The sequence below is a fragment of the Oryza sativa genome, chromosome 12, assembly GCF_034140825.1.
Source record: "Oryza sativa Japonica Group chromosome 12, ASM3414082v1".
Classification (NCBI taxonomy): Eukaryota; Viridiplantae; Streptophyta; class Magnoliopsida; order Poales; family Poaceae; genus Oryza; species Oryza sativa.
Genome location: NC_089046.1, coordinates 24,470,200 through 24,484,826, shown reverse-complemented (window position 1 = coordinate 24,484,826; position 14,627 = coordinate 24,470,200). Strand labels below are relative to the sequence as shown.

The 14,627-nt window shown below is 47.2% G+C and overlaps 1 long non-coding RNA gene and 1 pseudogene across 1 annotated transcript; one reads left to right on the top strand and one right to left on the bottom strand.

Moving 5' to 3' along the window:
* Positions 1 to 296: 296 nt before the first annotated feature.
* LOC136354658 (uncharacterized) lies at positions 297 to 1,646 on the bottom strand. Its single transcript, XR_010738226.1, has 2 exons — positions 1,066 to 1,646; positions 297 to 573 (listed from the first exon to the last, which is right to left on the bottom strand). It is a non-coding gene; the product is annotated as an uncharacterized lncRNA (long non-coding RNA).
* Positions 1,647 to 8,680: 7,034 nt separating this feature from the next.
* Positions 8,681 to 9,719, top strand: LOC107279690 (uncharacterized; annotated as a pseudogene).
* Positions 9,720 to 14,627: the final 4,908 nt, after the last annotated feature.

Below are 14,627 nucleotides of genomic sequence, written 5' to 3'. Positions count from 1 at the left end.
TGACAGTAAAGCCGTTGCCCACGCTGGCTTGTGGTTGGCACGGTTAATGTTTCACAATAGTAGCTCGCGAACCGGTCCTTAATTGTCATGAGCACGACTCTCAAAACCATGTGCTCACAACCCACCATTATCAAGTTTTAGTTGGCAAATAATTAATTAACCAATCACGATTGACCATCGTGAACTATCATTAAGCCATCATTAAATAATAGTGAGTCATAAGTTATCCCAATAGTGTGCTAATGTTTCTAAGCATGGCTAAGCAATCATATCTAATATCTAGCTGAACCAATATATATAGCTCAACTAGTCAAGTTATAATAACCCAAGGTATCAAGGAATAAAGTAATCAATGCAAACAGGCCATAACAAAGGAATAGATTCACACCACCCAGTGACATTCGAAAATAAATGCACAGTTGAAATAAATAGAGAATTTAAATATAGGATCAACATGCTCAAAGGATTGTGTTTAGGATCTGTGTGACTTGCCTTGCAATAATCGGTCTTCAAATAATCTTCTTGAATACTTCCGGCGCACTCGCGAACCTTCACAACGACGGAAACGACAAGCTAACACGCAAAACGAAGAAAAAGACTAATAAAAACCAAATAAATAATACATAAAAAGTAAACAAACATGTAGGTCATAATTTTAGATGAATTATGAGACTTGAACGGCCTCATTCTGACTTCAAATGAATTAAATATGAATTTTACAAGATTTAATTCCAATTAAACCTATTAAAGAAAAGACTATTCCAAATTGATTAAACAATTTACAAAAGATTTATAACTGAGACAGAAGATTAAAACATCCTCCGGAAAAAGATTAGATCATATTTGGTAGATGACATATATTAAAAATGAATAATATGTCATTGAAAAGAGATGACAAATTTATATTAATTTTGGATGGCCAAGATGGCGTCGATATCAGCGATGACATGGCTGCCACGCAGGATCGACGACCGCAAGCACGGGAACGGCAGTTACCAGCGAACCACGGTACAAAGATGCAAACGGAGGGCACCGGGAGAGAGAGGAGATCAAGGCGACCCTTACCACCACTTACACGACGACAGACGGCGAGGGAGATGGCAGGCGACGAGTTCCAAAGGCGGCGACCTTGGGTTGACGATGGCGACGGCTTTCCGGCGACGAGAGGCAACAACCGAGGGGCGGACGGTCTTCACCTCGCTCCTGCGATCCCGAGGGTGGTGACGGTGAATGAAGGCGGCGATGGACGGCGACGAACGGCGCGGCTGAAGATGGAACGGATCGGCTTCACGGTGACGACGGGCTTCCCAGGGTCTTCGACGACGGGGAAGTGGAGGTCGGTCTTCTTCTCCTCCTCGCGAACCCAATGGCGGCAGCGGCGACCGAAGGCGACGACCACAGCGACGGCGCGGGGCTGCTGGAGCGGCGGCCGGAGGTGGAGAGAGAAGGCGAGCGCGGGGAGAGCGATTCCGGCGAGATTCGGCGCAAGGGAACGGGTGGCCGGGGTAGCTCTCACCCTTGCGAAGCCGAGGGAGGCGACGGCGCAGGTTGGGGTCGACCGAGGAGGCGGCGCGACGCGGCTGGAGGGTCACCGGCGTCGGCGGCGGCTAGGGCAAGGCGGCGGCGGCGCTACAAGCGACGGCTCGGCTTGGGACTTGAGGCAAACGGAAGAGGAGGCCGAGGGGATGCTATTTATAGCCAGAAGAGGGAGAGATCGACTCGGGAACGGATGGAATCGGCGACGGATTAGGTAGGGTTCGCCGGAAAAAGGAAAGGTTGAACCGCGAAATTGGAAAGGATTTCCATAGAAACATTTGGGGATTTCTTGGGGAAAAGGAAGAGGAGATTGAGAGGATTCCATTCCCGCAACTAATTTGGAAAGAGGAGCAACGGGGAGGTCGGATTGGTGGGAGGAGGCGGCACTGTGCACGAGCACGGCTGGCTCGGCTCTGTCTGGAGGAGGAAGATGGAGTACTGTAGCGCCAGGGAGGTCAAACAGACTTTATCTGGGCTGAGAGGAAGGGAGAGGGGAAAGGAGGGAATGGGCTGGATTCGGCCCAAGCTGAGGAGGAGGATTTTTATTACTTTTCCAAATAAATTAACCAATGAGATGATCTTTCAATTGTTAAAAATACTTCCAATGCTCAAATAATTCCAAGAAAAATCTTGAACATACTTGGACACTCAAAGTACTTAACAAAATTATAATTAGACCATTTAATGATTAATTTAATATGTGGGTAATTACTGAAATGCTCTTTGTATGATTAAAATTAGGAATTGAGCTCCGAAAAATCCGAGAAAATTCCAGAGAGTGTAATTAATCATGGAGAATTTAATAAAAATTAAATCCAACCATGCTTTATATTTAGGAAATTTTATTTCCCACATTTAACTTCACTTGTAAATTAATGAACATTTAATATAAATTCTATTAATAATTTATTAAATAATTTATAAATCCTGAAATGAAATTCAGGCTGTGACAAAGCCCCCCTTTTCTCTCCCTCTTTTCCCCTTTTTCCTCCCGCCGGCGTCATCCTCCTCCCTCCTCCCTGTCGCCGTTTTGGCCGCTAGCCGGAGCGCCAGCTCGCGCCTTGACCGCCCAAAGTCGGTTTCCAAACCGACATTACCGCCCTTTAAAGCCCAGGCGCCCTCCCTCTCTTCTTCTCTCGCTGTCCCATCGCCTCCACTCCATTGTTGCCGCCCCTCTGTTTCGCCGTCGCCGTTCGTCGTTGCGCGTGTCGGAGGAGCCGGCACGAGCGAGGACGCGAAAGGGGACTTCGGGCGCGCCCTCTCCTTCCTCTTCCCCGGCCCAAGGCCGGAGAGATTACTCCCGCGCCATCGGCCTCTCGTCACTGCGCCCCATCACCCCCGCACGGTAGTGCCTCCCTCCGTTCTTCCTCCTCGTTCCATCTCCTCCCCTTAGACTCAGGTAGTAGCACGAGTAGCCTCCCCGTAGCTAGCCGGCGCCGCCCCGACCGTTGCCGCCGCTCGCCGTGTGCTCGCCGCCGTCGCCGCCCGAGCTCGGAAGCGCCGCTCGTCGCCGGCCTCGCTCGGCGTAGCTCCGCCCAATCCGACGCTAGCAACGGATTCCCGTAGCCGCGTAGATGCTCTCGCCGCCGGGAATCGGCCCCTCGTGACCTCGTCGCCGTTTCCCCCTTCTCCCGCCGCCGGTTGCCGCCGCCTCAATTCGCCGCCGTCAAGCTCCCTCCGGCGAATCCGAGCCATTGGCTCGTCTCCCCTCGTCCTGAGCAACCACCCGGTGTGCTCGCTTTCGCCTGTATCGCCGTGGTTCGCTCCGCCGCTCGTCGCTGTCGTCCGCCGTCCGTTCCGGCCGGCGTCGTCGTCTACCTCCCGCCAGCCCGCGTGGCAGCCACGTAGGCGCCACGTCGGCGCCAGCTCGGCCGAGATCGGGTCGGGCCGACCCCGGTCAGCCCCTCCCGTGCGCGCGTTCCACCGCAAGCCGTGAGGCTGCGCGTGGGCCCGCCGCATCCGTTCCACCGCGAACCGCGCGCGTGCACCGCGTCCCTCCCCCGCCCGCGCGCGTGCGCCGCGTGCTCGCTCCGCACGGTGAACCGTGTCACCAACAAGCGGGTCCCACCCGGGACCACGCGTGGTGAGCCCGGTCCACCGGCTCTCTCTCTCCTCCCTCCCGCGCACGCGCGCCTTGGGCCGCCTTGGGCCGGCCGGCCCATTTAGCTCGGCCGGACCGCTCCATTTCTCTCGGGCCGCGCCCTAGCCGCCCGAGGAAAAGTCTGATTTCCCTCCCTCTTTTCTTTTCTTTTCTTTTCTTTTCTTTTCCAAAAAAGGATTTAATTAAATCCTTTTTCCTTTAGACCAAAAATCCAATAATCTTAAAAATTCAATATCTTCCCAACCGTAAATCCGTTTGACTCCGTTCAACTTCCAAAATTCCTCAAATCTCGAGATCTATCTAATGGCAAGCTTATAGGTCATTAATAGGGCTTTATTTTCACCGTTTGTTGAGTCATCCCGTTTTGCGTGTAGTTTCGAAGCCCGAAGACCAGCAGTGCGAGGATTTCGAGGATCAAGCTCCAGATCTCGAGAAAGGCAAGCCACCTTTGAACATCTTGAGCCTATATTTGAATTTAATTATGTTGCTTGCAAAATATTATGCATTGATAGGATCGCACTTAATCTGTTTGTCCCGTCTGCAAGGCAGATTGGCGGACCTACCTAGTTTGTTGCATTTGATCCTTCCTTTGTTAATTGATATATCATGTCCCCTTGTAACCATCTAGTTGTGCCTCGATATTCGTGCACCCTGTGCGAGTATCGACGGTCGCCTTCAAACTTAAAAATCTGAAAAACAACTTGGATAAAACTTGGGTTTTACAAAAGACTTGGAAAACCCGACACCTGGGTCGGTGCTTGCGAACTAAATGAAATTCCCAAAACCGCGGACCGGGGAACGTACCGGGTGTACGGTTTTCCACTCTTGCACTTAAGGACCGTTTCCTTGGAATTTCATCCAAAGATAAGACAAGTACGACCACATGGGTGGAATGGGACACCCCTGGCTGAGTAACTAGCTTATCAGGGGAGCCTTGATGCCGAGAGACATGTGGATTCGCCGGGGTGGTGTCGGGGAGGACCCCTGGGCTTCCTGGCTGTCACGCCCGGAATTTCTATCCAAAATTCCAAACGCTTACATGTGTGTGAACCCTCGTCCAGGAATCAGCCGAGGCACACAATAACAAATTGATAATAGAGTACAATTATTACTCTAATTAATAAGCGTATAAAATGTCATTACAGAGGTAGATAGTTCCTCTCAATCAATAAAGATCTAAGCAGCGGAAAATAAGATAAACGGCGCGGACGGCTCCACTCCACAGGCAGCTTGACTAAGGCTACACCTAATCCTCCACACCATCAGCTTCACTGTAGAACTCTTCCACTGATGAATGATTGCAAGGTGAGTATATGACATACTCAGCAAGCCACGCAGCAAATATGCAAGTGCACAGGATAACAAAGGATGGCATAGTAGGGTTTCATTTGCAAAAGCAGCATTTAGCAAACATTTGAGAATTTAATAAAACAGTTAAGTAATTAAACAATATTAATCCAACGCTATACAACATACCCTGTTGTATAGGCTCAACCATTCTGAACAACCATCCCGGCTGCACAGTTCTATCTCCAAACCAGGAATATACCATTCCAAACCAGGAGCTAATCAAATTATTACCAATTAAAGCACCTATTATTATGATGAGAAGGGTGAGACTAATCACGAAAGACATTGTTAGACCCGCCCATAACCGCGGGCACGGCTATTCGAATAGTTTTACTCTGATCAGAGGTGTACCACTGTACCCACAAGACACAACCCCACATCATGTCACCATGTGCCTCAATACTACCACGGTACCTCGGAAAGGAGTTGTGACAATACCCCTTGTATAACACAATCCACCGCAGCGCACCATTCCTGGATCATAATCACCCCCTTATAAACAAGGCATGGACTCCCCAGCGACCCCCGTGGGCTTATCTCCGCCACTTCTCAGTCTGGTGCCCCGCAATGAACCATGCTATACAAAAGATAAAGCCGTTGCCCACGCTGGCTTGTGGTTGGCACGGTTAATGTTTCACAACCGAAACTCGTGAACCGGTCCTTAATTGTCATGAGCACGACCATCAAAACCATGTGCTCACAACCCACCATTATCAGGTTTTAGTTGGCAAATAATTAATTAACAAATCACGATTGGCCATCGTGAACTATCATTAAGCCATCATTAAATTATAGTGATTCATAAGTTATCCCAATAGTGTGCTAATGTTTCTAAGCAGGGCTAAGCAATTATATCTAATACATCTAGTTGAACCAACATATAGAGCTCAACCAGTCAAGTTATAATAACCCAAGGTATCAAGGAATAAGGTAATCAAGAACAAAAGGGCTATAACAAACCTTAGGTTAATTCCACCCAATGACATTCGAAAATAAATGCAATATTTGAATAGAAACAATAGCTTTAAATAGGATCAATATGCTCAAAGGGTTGTTTGGGATCTGTGTGACTTGCCTTGCTGGCCTTGGAACTCTTCAAACTCTTCTCCGGCGAAAACGGACTCTCCGGAAACGACGGAATCTAAACAGAAAAGAGCAAAAATACCAAAACAACACATAAACAAGCTTGAACAGTACATGTGGATATTTTTAACATGTAGATCTCAATTTTAGAAAAATTTAGAGACTTGAACCAACTAAATCGGAGCTAAGATGAATTAGTTATGAATTTTTGAAGATTAAATCGGATTAAAACACTTAAATTGATTTTAATTGAATTATGACGCAATAATGAATTATTTTTGAAAAGGAAAAGGAGGATTATTGCGTCAGCGGGCTAGGGTTTCGGTGGACCGGGCGCACAGGCGACGGCTCACGCGAACGGACGGCCGAGATCGACTTGATCCAAAACGGACGGCCGAGATCGAACGGTCCACGACCGGCTCACAGCGAACGGCCCCGATGACGTCGGCGATGACGTCACCACCGGCGGCGGCGGCTCGGCGGCTCGGGCTTGCATGCTCGCCGGCGAACGACGGCACGGCGGCGCGAACGGAAGGCACCAACGGGTAGAGCGCGACGCGGCGAACTCACCGGTGACCAAAAGAGCGGCGGAAGATCAACGGACGGTGACGGCGACGAGGAGGAAGCGGCGGCAAACTTCGGGTCGACGGCGGCAGCGGTGCTCCGGCGGTCTTCGGCGGCGGCGAAGGAGCGGACGAGAACGGCGGCGACTTGGCGATCACGACGGTGGTCTTCCCGAGTGACGGCGACGGCTGAAACGGCGGCGGCGCACGGCTGGAGCGGCGGCGGCAACGGCGGCGCTAGGGCACACGGCGCTAGGGCGCTACGGGCGACGAGAGGCGAAGACGAAGGTGGCGACGGGTAGAGGAGACACCGGGGAACCTTTTAAAGGGGCTCGGAGGCGACGGCGAAGGCCCACGGCGGCTGGCGACGAGAAGGAAGGTTTAGGGTTCGGAGGAGAGAGACGAATCCGAATCGAACCTGATTCCACGAACTTCCAAAACGAATTAGCCGATGTTTCCAAAAGAGAAAAGGTAGAGGAGATCCCGGAGATTGTTTCCCCTCTATCAATTCGGCCGGAAACGGAAAGGATCGATCGAATTTGGAAGGGAACGGCGGCGGCGCGAAACTAGGGTTTCGGGCGGCGGCGGCCGGAGGTTGACGACGACCCTGACAGGTGGGCCCCACCTGTCAGCGGGCGGACGCGCGCGCGCGCGGCGGCGGACTGGGCCGGACTGGGCCGAGGAGAGAGAGAGCGGTTTTGGGCCGACTTTCGGCCCAAAGCCAAAAGAGACTTTTTAAAACCTTTTTCAATTAAAATCATTCATGAAATGCAATTCCATTTATTAAAAATACTTCCTTAGCTCAAATAAATCCCAGAAAAATCTAGGAATTATAGAATTAAGCAAAGTATTTAATGAAATTTTATATGGCCCCATTTTATATTGGAATTTATTAATTAAAAATTAGATCTTCTCTTCTAGGATTTTAAAATAAATTCTAAAAATTCCATTTAAACAACAATTTATATATTTTGAATTTTCAGGGTGTGACACTGGCACAGTATGGTCTGGGACCTAACCTGTTGTTGGTCTGGGACCCCTCTCGTCGGCATATGGTAAACCTGTGTCGGCTTTGGAAATGCCTTGTCATGAAAGCTTGGAGGTCTCCCAACGTGGCTGATCCCCACGGCTGGGTGATCCGGGTTAGTAATGTCGTGTGGGTAAAGTGTACCCCCTCTGCAGAGGTTAACAAACTGTTAGAACAGCCGTGCCCACGGTCATGGGCGGATGTGAGGTGATTCCTAGCGTAGCTTTGTTTGACTATTGTCTTGTGAAATTGCTGTTGTGGAAAGGGGATCGATGTTTGGAAAATCTGCAGCTGATGGGATCAGCTAGGCCCGGGTGGCCGTTTGAAAGTGGTTGGCCCGGGTGGCCGTTTGAAAGTCGCTGGCTGGGTGCCAATCTTGATCAATTCTAAAGACTGATACATTGCACATACTCCGACCGGACGAGACGCACTGTCTCATCCGTGTCGTTTGAGAAGCACTCACTTAGTTGTTTTCAGAAAAGAGTTCAAATAAAATCAATTGCAAAAACAACAGCCTTCCTTGAAGCCTGCATTAAACACTTATTTCCCATGGCTTGCTGAGTACTCCCGTACTCACCCTTGCTCTATATAAATAATCCCCCCCAGTTGCTGAAGAAGATGAGGCGGATCCTACTGATGAGGAGTTCTTCCAGGAGCAAGCCGGCTACGATGAGTTTTAGGGTTTCGGCCTAGTTCCCAAGTCGCGCCTGTGATGTTTGGTCCAAGTCTTGGCTTCCGCTTCCCTTTTGTAATGCAGTTGTGAGCTCGGGATCTGTCCGCAGCCCAACATGACTGTACCTCTACTCTATAATAAAGAGACCTCTGTTGCTGTGATAATCTATCTTCCTGTGATACCAGCACTGTTTCCTGGGACTGGTATCGATTAACAGGTTAATTTGGAGCGTCACGGGCTAGTACCGACCGGTACTAGTTCGGGGCGTGACAGGTGCCGGAGTGGTCGGCGGAGGTGTTGGTTGGTGGCGGTGGAAGTGCGAGATCCGAAGATCAGTGGGCGATTTGATGGATGGAGCTGGCTTCTTGTGGTGGCGTCGGCTGCGTCGCCGTCTTCAGCTGGGAGGCCGCCGCCCTGCTTCTTGCGTCGGCTGCGGCGGCTTCCTGTGTCCCTTGCTGGCTGGTTCTGTTGTCGCCCGGAGCTCGCCGCTCGTGGTGCGGGCGACAGCCCGTCAGCGTTGTGGCGGCGGTTTCTCTGGTGCCTGAACATGTGCTTCCAATGCCATGGTTCTATCAGTCATGCTTTGCAGATTTTCACTTCCCCATCCACGTACGTCAATCCACGAAGACAGCAATTCGTTTGCCACCATTCGAGTTCTTTAGTGGATATGGGGATTTGGATTTAGGCTCTTTCTTCCTATGTGTTTCCTATCGGCTTGTTCCATGCAGGGTTTGTTGTTCGGGTTGAGCTCTCGCTCCTCAGATTTGACGACGGACTCCGTGGACATCTCTTGCTGAGCCCGGGGATGCTTACTCCAAAATCTACGGCTCAGTAGCAGACCTCCGTTTTGTGTCGTTTCGTGGAGGCAACCGGATGGGGATTACCGGATTGTCAAGCGTTGTGCACGCTGAAGGAGGCCCAAGGTCGCAATCGTCGCGGCATTGCCTTAGTGCAGTTTCATCACTGCAGCTCCCTGTCGATGTGCACCTTCTCTGCTGTGTGGTTTCTATATGAAGATTGTGGCCTTAGTGCAGTTTTCCGTTCTTTCGAAACGGATGGTCTTATGCTTTCTCTTTATCCTTTTGGCAATGTACTGGGATTTATTCATATGAACTCTGTCGTTTTATATTATTGGATGTTTAAGTTTAAAAAAAAAAGAGCACAGTAGTTGTGCTGACTCCATGTCTCCATAGCCAAAATTATATTAATATTCATTACAAAGTAATTACATCCTAGTTCCGTTGTACCTACATACCAATTACACGCTGTACTTACATCTCAGTTGCATTATACTTGCGTATCAATTACATTGTAGTTACTTGGTATTTATATTGCAATTTTTACTATATGTGTGGAGTGTTATGTAGTGTTAATTATATGGTTTGAGAAATAACACTGGTGGAGAAACCATCTTTCGTCGGTCGGCCGATTTCCACAATAGTCCCGGATGCAATAAAAACCGGGGCTAAAGATGATCTTTAGTCCCGGTTCAAAAGGGTAACGGGCATATTTGATCTTTAGTCCCGGTTTGTGTTACCAACCGGGACTAAAGATCATCTTTAGTCCCGGTTCGAATGCTGTCAGGTCATGTCAGGCCCCCCCCGGGATCTTTAGTCCCGGTTGGTATTACCAACCGGGACTAAAGATCCCGGTGATCTTTAGCCCCGGTTGGTGCTACCAACCGGGACTAAAGTCCCACCCCTATATATATATGTCTTCTTCCTCCTCCAGCTGCCCGAGCAAGCTTCAAAATTTCTTCAAAAAAGAGGGGAGGTCATGCCAAAATTTCTATTGAATTTATTTTGGTGATTACATACAAATCGGAGGTGCCTAAAAGGTTTGCAACTTCATCCTCCAATGTTTTTTTTTTGTCATACTACATTTGCACCTATGTTTTGCACACTTTTTTTGTCTCCAAAATTTAGTTGTAAGTTGATGAGAGAGAAAATGTGTGTGGGGAAGAAAGAATATATAGAAATTTAGTTCATTTGCTAAACAAGGTTTTATAAAATAGTTGAGAAGGAAAACTCTAGTGAAAGTTAATCTTAAATAATAGAAAACAAACTAAAATGAAAATTAAAATAAGTAAAACACATTAAAATTAGTTTAAAACTTTACAAATAGTTTTTAAGAATTATTTGGTGTAATATTTTATGATTTTTGTATGAATAAAGATATCTTATAATTATTGTATGACTGTCATTATTGTAAGAATAATTATTTGTGTACGGTTTTTTTGACTCATGTAGATGGATCGGCAATGGATGTACGCTGACCGGCGGTCCAAAGAGTTTATTGACGGCGTGCACTATTTTTTGAGAGTGGCCGAAGCTAACAGGCAAAGGGGTTTTATTTGTTGTCCATGCAATAAGTGTAAGAATCAGAAGGAGTATTCTGCATCCAGGACTATTCATTTCCACTTGTTTGAGTCGGGGTTCATGCCAAGCTATAATTGTTGGACATCCCACGGAGAGCAAGGTGTTGAAATGGAAGAAGATGAAGTGGAAGACGACAATATTCCGGACTTTGCTCAGTATGTTGGATTTGAAGGAAATCAAACGGGCGAGGAGGAAATAGCTGCTGATGGTAACGACGTTGCGGATGATCTTAGTCAGATGTTGCAGGACGCCAGGGAGGACTGCGAAAGTGAAAAGGAGGCCCATAAATTGGACAAGATGTTGGAGGACCACAGAACTTCGTTGTACCCAGGTTGCGAGCAGGGGCATAAAAAGTTGGATACCACTCTGGAGTAGTTGCAATGGAAAGCAAAAAATGGGGTTAGTGCCAAGGCATTTGGCGATTTATTGAAACTCGTCAAGAACATTCTTCCGGGGGGAAACAAATTGCCCGAGACAACGTACGAGGCTAAGAAGATAGTCTGCCCGTTAGGACTGGAAGTTCATAAGATTCACGCATGTCCGAACGATTGTATCCTATATCGCGGTGAGGAGTATGAGAACCTAGAAGCATGCCCTGTTTGCAAAGCACTACGATACAAGATTAGACGGGACGATCCAGGAGAAGTTGACGGGCAGCTAACAAAGAAGAGAATTCCTGCTAAGGTGATGTGGTATTTCCCTATAATACCACGGCTAAGGCGTTTGTTCAGGAACAAGGGGAATGCTAGAATGTTGCGATGGCACGCTGAAGAGCGTCAACAGGACGGGATGCTGAGACACCCCGCCGATGGTTCGCAGTGGCGAAACATCGACAGAAAATTTAAAGAATTTGGAAAGGACGCACGAAACATACGGTTTGGTTTGAGTACGGATGGCACGAATCCTTTTGGAGAGATGAGCAGCGGCCATAGCACTTGGCCCGTTACGATGTGTATCTACAACCTCCCCCCCTGGCTATGCATGAAGAGGAAGTACATAATGATGCCGATTATTATTCAAGGCCCCAAGCAACCTGGTAACGACATCGACGTGTACCTAAGACCACTGGTCGAAGATCTTAAACAGTTGTGGAAGAAGGAAGGTGTCCCCGTGTGGGACGAGGACAAACAGGAGGAGTTTAACCTAGGAGCTAACAAAGAATATAATTCCTACGCTAAGTATATATGATGATTACAATTTTTATTAATTTTAAATCATGCAGTATGTACATACATATCTTAATTAGAGTTTTTACCAATATAATAATATCATTCATATATATGCTAAGTATATATATATATTGGAATTTTTATTAATTATAAGTCATATATTTGCTTATTACGATTTATCCACTTAATTTATTACAGACAAAAATAATTTTTCGAAGTAATTGTCATTAATCTTTGTACTTTAAATAATGTTAATGCATTAACTTCTCTTTTATAAACACATATGTAAGAGAAAATCATATGCAGTGCTATAATCTTTAGTCCCGGTTCTTAACCCTAACCGGGTTTAAAAAGAATTTCGAAATAGCGGGAAAAGATATTTACTCCCGGTTGTTGAGAACAACCGGGACTAAAGATATCTTTAGTCCCGGTTGTTCTCAACAACCGGGAGTAAAGATCTTTTCTTTACTCCCGGTTGTTCTCAACAATATCTTTAGTCCCGGTTGTTGAGAACAACCGGGAGTAAAGATCCGGGGGTATATATATTCCCGGTGCGCCCTCGTCTTCTTCACCAACACTTAGACGTTTTCGGCCGATCGATCTCTCTCGGCCTCTCTCCTTCGCCGCCACTGCCTAGGGCAAATCCCCGCGCCGACGCCGCCGTATCTCGACGTCGTCTCGAGCTCGTCGTCCTCGCCGCCGCCTCCGCCTCCTCCGCTGCCGCCGCATCTCTAGGGTGAGAGCCGCCGCCGCCAGATCTCCCTTCATCTCGATCTCTCCGATCTCGATCTCTCTCCGTCGCGCCGCCCGCCACGAGACGCCGCGCCGCGACGACGACGTGCCACGCCGACGCCGCGCCAAGCCGCCGCCGGCACGCCACGCCGCCATCTTCGCCGCCGCGCGCGCAATGCCGCTGCCGGCACGCCACGCCGCCGGCACGCCACGCCACCGCCTTCGCCGCCACGCAACGCCGCCGCCGCATGCCAACGCCACGCCGCCGCCGCCGTCGCCACGCCGCCGCCGCCTTCGCCGCCGCGCGCGCAATGCCGCCGCCGCCACGCCACGCCGCCGCCGCCACGGCCCCGCAACGCCACGCCGCCGCCGCCGCCGCCACGCCGCCGCGCCAACCGCCGCCCCGATGCCGCCACACCGCCGTTAACGAACGAGAACGAGAACGATCGAACGAACGTGAGCGAGAACGAACACGTCAACGTACGTTGCCGCGAGAACGTGAACGAGAACGAGAACGATCGAACGAACGAGAGCGAGAACGAACATGTCAACGTACGTTGCCACGAGAACGTGAACGAGAACGAGAACGATCGAACGAACGAGAGCGAGAACGAGAACGATCGAACGAAGACAAGCGAGAACGAGGGAACGAACGTGAATGAGAACAAGCGAACGAACGTGAACGAGAACGAGCGAACGAACGAGGACGAACGTTAACGTGAAATGCAATATATATATATATATATATAGGACACTCATATGGGGCACCATGGTGCCCGGGCACCATGGTATCTAATGCACAAAATTACTCAAATTTTTCAAAATTTTCAAATTGTGAGTATATACCTAGTTATAATAATTTGATTCATACCTATACTTATCAACAAAACAACTCAAATTTAACTTTATTTCACAATCCATGATTACATACCTAACTAATTATATGTATGGATGCTATATACCTAGAATCAAAATCTAACAAAAACAAGTTCAAATTCAGTTCAAACTTGCTTTAAACTAGTTAGTAAAGTAGTTAATGTTAATACCTAAGTAATTGAAAAAGTTTCATACTCATTTGAATTGGGTATATACTCAATTTCAACAATGGTGCCCGGACACCATGGAGCACCAAACAAATTTACTATATATATATATATATATATATATATATATATATATATATATATATATATATATATATATATATATATATATGTTACTTCGCATTTATCCTAATACATCTTTTTGTATCTTGCAGAAAAGACGTGTTGTCGGAGTCGTCCGTCAAGCCTGAGTGGAAGAGCTAGCCCTAGAAGGAATTGGAGCAGGCAAGTGACGTAATAATATAAATGATTGTTATATTTGTAATGCAATTAATTAAGATTATTAGACCTGTAATTAGACTTATCATATAAGATTGTGTAGTGTTCTAATATTATTTGAGTTTTAATATAAGATTATTTTATTGCAAATTAGACTTAGTATGACATTATTGACTACGGAATTGGTGCGACTCCTAGCAATTGACTATTGTAGTCTTAATTAGACTTAGCATATACGCACGAAACACTTAGCATACATGACTATTTTAGTCTTAGCATGTAATATTATTTGAGTTTTAATATAAGATTACTTTATTTGTAATTAGACTTAGTATGTAATTATTGACTACGGAAGTGGTGCGACAAGTAGCAATTGACTATTGTAGTCTTAATTAGACTTAGCATATACGCACGAAACACTTAGCATACATGACTATTTTAGTCTTAGCATGTAATATTATTTGAGTTTTAATATAAGATTATTTTATTTGTAATTAGACTTAGTATATAATTATTTACTAGCTAGGGTTGTATAATATACGTCACCTAGACTTAGCTTATATCACGATTTGTAATTAGACTTAGCACGTAAGGTTGTGTAGGGTTCTAATGTACGACATTTACACTTAGCATACATGACTTAGATTGTTAAAACATAAATGTCTCGTGACTTAGCAGATGTTTCTTGTATCA